The sequence below is a fragment of the Haematobia irritans genome, chromosome 2 (assembly GCF_050003625.1).
Source record: "Haematobia irritans isolate KBUSLIRL chromosome 2, ASM5000362v1, whole genome shotgun sequence".
NCBI lineage: Eukaryota > Metazoa > Arthropoda > Insecta > Diptera > Muscidae > Haematobia > Haematobia irritans.
In genome coordinates, this window is record NC_134398.1 from 12,844,636 (window position 1) to 12,853,577 (window position 8,942).

Sequence of the window (8,942 nt, forward strand, 5' to 3'; positions counted from 1 at the left end):
TCTATAGAACCAAAAGTTTTCTCAAAAAAAGTTAATCAAACTAATAGATCTGCAAGTCTATTTATACCGAAATACTTTGTAGCAGTTTACTCTTTTAGTCCATCTCAGCCAAATCTTTGTGTGCAATAAATTCCTTGAGAGTTTGTTTTAATAGACCTCCACTTTTTCTATTAAAAAAATTTTGACAACATTTTCTATTAAAAAACAAAATTGAAAAAATTTTCTATAAAAATAAAATTTTGACAAAAATTTCTATAAAAATAAATTTTTGACATAATTTTCTATTGAAACAAAAGTTTTGACAAAAATGTCTATAAAAATTAAATTTTGACAAAATTTTCTATAGAAATAAACTTTTGACAAAATTTTTTACAGAAATACAATTTTGATAACATTTTTTTATAGAAAAAAAAAATTGACAAAATTTTCTATAAAAATTAAATTTTGACAAAATTTTCTATAGAAATAAAATTTGGATAAAATTTTGTATATAACTAAAAATTTGACAACATTTTCTACAGAAATGCAATTTTGACAAAATTTTCTATAAAAATAAAATTTTGACAAAATTTTCTATAGAAATAAAATTTTTATAAATTTTTCTACAGAAATACAATTTGGACAAAATTTTTTATAAAAATAAAATTTTTACAACATTTTCTATAGAAATAAAATTTTTAAAAATTGTTCTATTAAAAAAAATTGACAAAATTTTCTACAGAAACAAAAGTTTTGATTACATTTTCGATAGAAACAAAAGTTTTGATAAAATTTTCTATAAAAATACAATTTTTACAAAATTTTCTATAAAAATACAATTTTGACACAATTTTCTATAGAAACAAACATTTGCTAAAAAAAAAATTAATCAAACGAATTGATCTGCAAGTCTTTTAGACCAAAATACTTCGTAGCAGTTTACTCTTTTAGCCCATCTCAGCCAAATCTTTGTGTGCAATAAATTCTTTGAGACTTTTTTTTTTAATGGTCCTACACTTCAGTTTTGATTAAAATTCTTTGGATTTTTACCTTTTGTTTTTCCCTTAAACTAAATGTCCATAATTCTTGAATACTTATTTATGAATTCTGGCAAACCCATTCAATTTGTCTTACATGTATTTTTCTTCTGTTCCTCTAGATCATTTATCTTAAGTGCATAAAAGTTAAATCTGGCATCACATTAAATCATCATCATAATAATGTCTCACATTTATACATTCCCCCATCCCCCTGCCCAACACCCCACCACCATTGGTAAGAGTAATCATTCTCCAAAATCACTTTTCCCCCTTTTTTATCACTCAATGAGTAAAACCTGAAAGTTTCCCAGCTGCAGTCATTTTCGTAGAGTCCGAGTTTATTTTTTCTGGGTCAAAGTCCACATGGACTTCATGATCTTCGAAGTATTTCTTATCTAGTCTCCTTAACAATTCAAAGTGGTTTTCACAGTTACGGGTCGTGTTTTGCATGTTTCATTTGTGATTTTTATTTTCTTTTTTGTTTCCCTCAAGCTTTGTGATGTGATACCATTTTCACTCTGTGGGATATATGGCCTGGCCTCTAAGAAATGTGAACTTTTCTGTTTTTTTCTTATTTTGCAAGTAGCAACGTAGCTGTCAGTTTTATTATGATGATATATGAAGACTTCTTAGCAATAGAATGTCTGTGTATGGGTTAGAGTTAGAGAGGGTGGAAAAGGAAATACAACTTCATATGAGAGGGTGTGAGTGTGTTGAAGAGTTTCTAAGTGGACATGAGGTTTGCCAAGTGAGAGTGCGCAAGTGAGAGTGGAGATGCTTCTGTGTGTGGCAAATGCTTCTTTAAAAATGTTTTCTGTTTTTGAATTATATCTCTCATAAATTAATTGATTTTTTCCTGCTTTGGGATGTCCTTACTTTCTTGCCGGACTAATGCTTTGCTTTTATTTTTGTTGTTGTTTTTTTTTCCTTCTCCTTAAGATTTATATTCGATTGCTATTTTCTTTTTATGGACCTTGCCTTATGGGAAGAGTAATAAACTGTGAAACTGTTTGAGAATAAATTTAATTTTGGGATTTGAAATTTTGAAGACAATGTGAGAGATGATTAGTTGATTATGGGTTTTAATGGCTTTGAAAAAAGGCCAAGAATATGGATAGAGATGGATAAGTTATCCTAAACTTAGTTCACGTTTTATGATTCTCACAATAATAAATCAAGCAAAAAGCTAATCTTGAGCTTTTGAAAAGTTCCAGAAATACACAGAATTTTTCCATATAATTTTTAGGGTTCTACACAAGGTTGCCACAGCTGGCAGAATTCTTCCAAAAATGGTAGATTTTTTTACTGTTTGGTACATTGGGGGAGTTGCATATGTATTGGTAGATTTTTAAATTTTCTATAGAATTAAGTTTTGATAAAATTTTCTATAAAAATAAAATTTTGACAAAATTTTCTATGGAAATAAAAATGTTGACAAACTTTTTTATAGAAATAAAAATTTTAACAAAATTTTCTAAAGAAATAAAATTTTGACAACAATTTTCTATAGAAATAAAATTTTGACAAAATTTTCTATAGAAATAATATTTTGACGAAATTTTCTATAAAAATAAAAAATTTGACAAAATTTTCTATAGAAATAAAATTTTGAGAAAACTTTCTATAGAAATAAAATTTTGACAAAATTTTCTATAGAAATAAACTTTAGCAAAAACTTTCTATAGAAATACAATTTTGACAAAATTGTCTATAAAAATAAAATATTGCAAAAATTTTATATACAAAGAAATTTTGGACAAACATTTTTATAGAAATACAATTTTGACAAAAACTTTCTATAGAAATAAAATTTTGACAATATTTTCTATAGAAATAAGATTTTCACAAAATTTTTTATAGAAATAAAATTTTCTATAGAAATAAAAGTTTCTATTGAAATAAAATTTTGACAAAATTTTCTATAGAAATAAAATTTTGAGAAAACTTTCTATAGAAATAAAATTTGAACAAAATTTTCTATAGCAATAAAATTTTAACAAAATTTTCTATAGAAATAAAATTTTAACAAAATTTTCTATAGAAATAAAATTTTGACAAAATTTTCTATAGAAATAAACTTAAGCAAAAACTTTCTATAGAAATACAATTTTGACAAAATTTTCTATAAAAATAAAATATTGCAAAAATTTTATATGCAAATAAATTTTGGACAAAAATTTTGACAAAAACTTTCTATAGCAATAAAATTTTGACAACATTTTCTATAGAAATGAGATTTTGATAAAATTTTCTATAGCAATAAAATTGTGACAAAATTGTCTGTAGCAATAAAATTTTGACAATATTTTTGTTAGAAATAAAATTTTGACAACATTTTCTATAAAAATAAAATTTTGACACAATTTTCTATAGAAATAAAATTTTGCAAAAATTTTCTATTAAAATAAAATTTTGCAAAAATTTTATATACAAGTAAATTTTGGACAAAATTTTCTATAAAAATTAAATTTTGCAAAAATTTTATATGCAAATAATTTTTGGACAAAAGTTTCTATAGAAATGAAAAAATTTTTCTATTGAAAAAAATTTGACAAAATTTTCTGTGGCAATAAAATTGTGACAATATTTTCTATAGAAATAAAATTTTGACAAAATTTTCGATAGAAATAAAATTTTGACACAATTTTCTATAGAAATAATCTTTAGCAAAGACTTTGTATAGAAATATACAATTTTGACAAAATTTTCTATAAAAATAAAATTTTGCAGCAATTTTATATAGAAATAAATTTTGGACAAAAAATTTTATAGAAATAAAATTTTGAATAAAACTTTCTATAGAAATAAAATTTTAACAAAATTTTCTATAGAAATAACATTTTAACAAAATTTTCTATAGAAATAAGATTTAGACAAAATTTTTTATAGAAATAAATTTTTGACAAAAATTTCTAAAGGAATAAAATTTTGACAAAATTTTCTATAGAAATAAAATTTTGACAAAATTTTCTGTAGCAATAAAATTTTGACAAAATTTTCTGGAGCAATAAAATTTTGACAAAATTTTTTATAGAAATAAAATTTTGACAAAAACTTTCTATAGAAATAAAATTTTGACAACTTTTTCTATAAAAATAAAATTTTGAAAAAATTTTCTATAGCAATAAAATTTTGACAAAATTTTCTGTAGCTATAAAATTTTGACAAAATTTTCTATAGAAATAAAATTTTGACAAAATTTTCTATAGCAATAAATTTTTGACTAAATTTTCTATAGCAATAAAATTTTGACAAAATTTTCTATAGAAATAAAATTTTGACAAAATTTTCTATAGAAATACAATTTTGACAAAATTTTCTATAGCAATAAAATTTTGAAAAAATTTTCTATAGAAATAAAATTTGGACAAAATTTTCGATAGAAATAAAATGTTGAAAAAATTTTCTACAGAAATAAAATTGTGACAACATTTTCTATAGAAATAACATTTGGACAAAATTTTCTATAGCAATAAAATTTTGAAAAAAATTTCTACAGAAATTTTGTATAGAAATAAATAAAATTTTAACAATATTTTCTATAGCAATAACATTTTGAAAAAAATTTCGATAGAAATAAAATTCTATACAGAAATAAAATTTTGAAAAATTTTCTATAGAAATAAAATTTTAACAAAATTTTCTATATAAATAAATATAAATATATTTATGCCCACCACTGTATATTTCCTGTATTCGTTCTTGTAAATCAAATTTTAAACCTTATAGCATTTTATAACTATAGAATATAATGAAATCATGTTGCTTACATTCACCTAAAGTAAATTTTTTATATTCCAAAAGAAAAAAAAAACAAATTTGTTTCATGACATCAAGTTTGTTTCTGTGCCAAATTTTTATGATGCATTTGTTTTCTGTAAAAGGGAGAAAATACTACAGGTCATAAAAACGACACTATAAATTTTACTCTAATCGAGAACAGAAAATAATAGTTGTGTTTTGGCTAAAATAGATTACATTTTCCCAACCATTTGCAAAAAATTTTAAGAAGCTTTATACACTTTCATTTTTCAGTAATTTTATAGTGTCGATTTATGGTAGTCAGTGCTATTCGTTCAAAGCCAATAAACTACAAATCCCTTAGACCCTATAATTCTAATCTTAACATATTTACTATTATTATCCAGTTGCTTTTACAGCCCATCGATCAAATTGACCTTTTTTGGGGTAGAATTTATATGGAAATTGCTCGTGTTAGAAAAAATGCACTAGGGATCAATAACCAAGCGAGCCAAAAAAATAAAAACTACTGCAACTAAGGCATGACCAGCAATGTGAAAGCCACAATTCTAGCATAATAAAAAAGAAAGGATAACGATATGGTCGTTAAAAATGCATTTTACAATCGGTCATTAAACACAAACTTAAAAATCCTATTGAATTCATGGATGGACAGAAATGCGTAAAATTGGCTATAATATCTTGACAAAATATTTTCTGCAAATCAAAGCATTGGCGCCATCCTCATCAATGTGTGGCCATTAAAATGTCGAGGGTGGAAACTGTTCAATTCCATCGACACCATGCTCTTCGGCTACAGCAATGAATGACAGAATTTCTGTGCTTATTTTATTTTAGAGAGATTTTTTCTGTATATCCAAACAAAAACTATAAACTTTTTGTAGGATCTATTTGGGTTAGAATAGGTAAAAACGAGGATATAAAGTTGAATAGCCGGTTTTTTTATTTTAATTGCAAGGCGTGTTTATTAATTATCCGGTAGATATTGAAACTATTTAACCCTTGGCAATTTTTAGGAGAAAAATTTATGATTTTTTATTTCAGAATATCGAAATATTTATTTTTATAGAAATCTATACCAAATTACTTATATTTGAATGTATACAATATCATAATTTTTGTTTATACATTAATAAATACTTCTTTATTTTAAGCATTTAGGGTGATTATATGAGTAGTAGTATATGATCAATAAATAAGTATTGCCAGCTTTTAGGCGCCTAGAGAAAAAATGATTTTTTAACAAGAACAAATATGTAAACATATAAAAATAACAACAATCGAATCCCAAAAATTATGAAGACACCACTTTGAACGCCAGAAATGTTTTGATCAGTATTATTAAAAAAAATGTTCATTTTTTTTCATCTTAGCCTGAAAATTATTTTTTGTGTAATTTTATTTTATATTTTTTTATTATTAGAGCTCTATGGTCAACGAAGGTTAAGGAACTTATTGTGTTAAGTCATTAAACAAAAACAAAAAAAACATCCCTGATACAAATCTATACACACCTGACTATCCATGTTTCCGTCCGGGCGAATGGACCTTTCCATAGCCTTCACTATGGATCGGGTTGTGTGTGAATGATTCAATCTGGACCTTATATATCAACTTCTAATGGAGAAAGCATATACTAATGATCCCTTTAAATTTCCTTTCGGATCCTCCTCAAAAGACGTCCTGATTATCTCCCTGGCTCCCATGTAATATAACAAAGTAAAGCGCTATTTTTGACACAATTTTCTATAGAAATAAAATTTTGACAAAATTTTCTACGGAAATAAAATTTTGACAAATTTTTATATAGAAATTGAAATGTTGAAAAAAATTTTCTATTGAAAAAAAAAAATTCGACAACATTTTCTATAGAAATAAAATTTTGACAAAAATTTCTACAGAAAATAAATTTTTGACAAAATTTTCTATTGAAATAAAAAATCCGACAAAATTTTCTAGAGAAAATAAAATTTTGACAAAACTGTCTATAGAAATAAAATTTTGACAAAACTTTCTACAGAAATAGAATTTTGACAAAATTTTCTATAGAAATTAAATTTTGACAAAATTGTCTATATAAATAAAATTTTGACACAATTTTCTATAAAAATAAAATTTTGACAAACATTTTTTATGGAAATAAAATGTTGACAAAATGTTCTATAGAAATAAAATTTTGACAAAAGTTTCTATAGAAAAAACAAATTTTGACAAAATTTTCTATAGAAATTTAAATTTGGCAAAATTGTCTATAGATATAAAATTTTGACAAAACTTTCTAGAGAAAACAAAAATTTGACAAAATTTTTTATAGAAATTTAAATTTGGCAAAATTGTCTATAGAAATAAAATTTTGACAAAACTTTCTAAAGAAAATCAAAATTTGACAAAATTTTTTATAGAAATAACATTTTGACAAAATTTTCTATAGAAATAAAATTTTGACAAATTTTCTATAAAAATAAAATTTTAACAAAATTTTCTATACAAATAAAATTTTGACAAAATTTTCTATAAAAATAAAATTTTGACAAAATTTTTTATGGAAATAAAATGTTGACAAAATGTTCTATAGAAATAAAATTTTGATAAAATTTTCTATAGAAATAAAATTATGACAAAATTTTTTATAAAAAAAAATTTTGGACAAAATGTTCTATTGAAATAAAATTTTGAAAAAAAAAATTCTATAAAAATAAAATGTTGACAACATTTTCTATAAAAATAAAATTTTGACCAAAATTTTCTATAGAAATTAAATTTTGCAAAAATTTTCTATAGAAATAAAATTTTGCAAAAATTATTTAGAGTAATAAAATTTTGACAAAATTTTCTATTAAAACAAAATTTTGACAAAAATAGAAATAAAATTTTGACAAAATTTTCTATAAAAATAAAATTTTGACCAAATTTTCTATAAAAATAAAATTTTGACAAAATAGGAATAAATAGGAATAAAATTTTGACAAAATTTTCTATACAAATAAAAGTTTAACACAATTTTCTATACAAATAAAATTTTTACAAAATTTTCTATAGAAATAAAATTTTGGCAAAATTTTTTATAGAAATTAAATTTTGCAAAAATTTTCTATAGAAATAAAATTTTGCAAAAATTATTTAGAGTAATAAAATTTTGACAAAATTTTCTATATAAATAAATTTTCGACAAAATTTTCTATAGAAATAAAATTTTGCCAAAATTTTCTTAGAAATAAAATGTTGACAAAATTGTGCAAAAATATTTGTATACCCTCCACCATAGGATGGGGGTATATTAACTTTGTCATTCCGTTTGTAACACATCGAAATATTGTATATATATTCTGGGTCGTGGTGAAATTCTGAGTCGATCTCAGCGTGTCCGTCCGTTCGTCTGTTGAAATCACTCTAACGAAACAAGCTATCGACTTGAAACTTGGCACAAGTAGTTGTTATTGATGTAGGTCGGATGGTATTGGAAATAGGCAATACCATCCGACCTAATATATGGTCTCTAATAACCATGCAAAAATTGGTCCACATCGATCCATAATTATATGTAGCCCCCATATAAACCGATCCACAGATTTGGCTTGCGGAGCCTCAAAGAGAAGCAAATTTCATCCGATCCGGTTGAAATCTGGTACATGGTGTCAGCATATGATCTCTAACAACCATGCAAAAATTGGTCCTTATCGGTCCATAATTATATATAGCCCCCATATAAACCGATCCCCAGATTTAACGTCCGGAGCCTCGTGGAAGAGCAAAATTCATCCGATCTGATTGAAATTTAGTTCGTGGTGTTAGTATATGGTCTCTAACGCCCATGCAGGTATTGGTCCATATCAGTCCATAATTATATATAGACCCCATATAACCGATCCCGAGAATTGGTTTTGGAACCCCTTTGAGGAACAAATTTCATCCGAGTCAGTTGACATTTGGTACATTGTGCTAGTATATGGTCGTTAACAACCATGCCTAACTAGGTCCATATCGGTCTATAGTTATATATAGCCCTCAGATAAATCGATCCCCAATCACACAAAAATTGGTCCATATCAAGTTCATAATTGTATATAGCCACCAAATAAGCGACCCCCATATTTCAATTCTGGCTATCTAAGTACCGTGCAAAAGTCCATATCGATTCGTAATTATTTGTAGACTTTCGTA